Genomic DNA, 511 nt, shown 5'->3' with positions numbered 1-511 from the left:
AAGTTCTTTCCACCTCAAAAATTGAGTAAGCTTAGAGTGGAAGTCCAAACCTTCAGACAGAAGGAAGGTGAATCCCTCTATGAAGCTTGGGAAAGATACAAACAATTGATCAGGAAGTGTCCTTCTGACATGCTTTCTGAATGGAGCATCATAGGTATCTTCTATGATGGTCTATCTGAACTGTCTAAGATGTCATTGGATAGCTCTGCTGGAGGATCTCTTCATCTGAAGAAGACGCCTGCAGAAGCTCAAGAACTCATTGAAATGGTTGCAAATAACCAATTTATGTACACTTCTGAAAGGAATCCTGTGAACAATGGGACGAATCAGAAGAAAGGAGTTCTTGAGATTGATACTCTGAATGTCATACTGGCTCGGAACAAAATATTGACTCAGCAAGTCAATACGATTTCTCAAAGTCTGTCTGGAATGCAAGCAGCACCAGGCAGTACTAAGGATGCTTCATCTGAAGAAGAAGCTTTTGATCCTGAGAACCCTTCAATGGAAGAGG

General features: G+C 41.3%; 1 non-coding gene across 1 annotated transcript; it reads right to left on the bottom strand.

Moving 5' to 3' along the window:
- Nucleotides 1-27: 27 nt before the first annotated feature.
- Nucleotides 28-135, bottom strand: LOC127745843 (small nucleolar RNA R71). The gene has a single exon (XR_008007467.1). It is a non-coding gene; the product is annotated as a small nucleolar RNA R71 (small nucleolar RNA).
- Between the last annotated feature and the right edge of the window lie 376 nt (nucleotides 136-511).

The sequence above is a fragment of the Arachis duranensis genome, chromosome 3 (genome assembly GCF_000817695.3).
Source record: "Arachis duranensis cultivar V14167 chromosome 3, aradu.V14167.gnm2.J7QH, whole genome shotgun sequence".
NCBI classification, from domain to species: domain Eukaryota; kingdom Viridiplantae; phylum Streptophyta; class Magnoliopsida; order Fabales; family Fabaceae; genus Arachis; species Arachis duranensis.
This window is presented reverse-complemented; position numbering and strand designations above follow the sequence as displayed.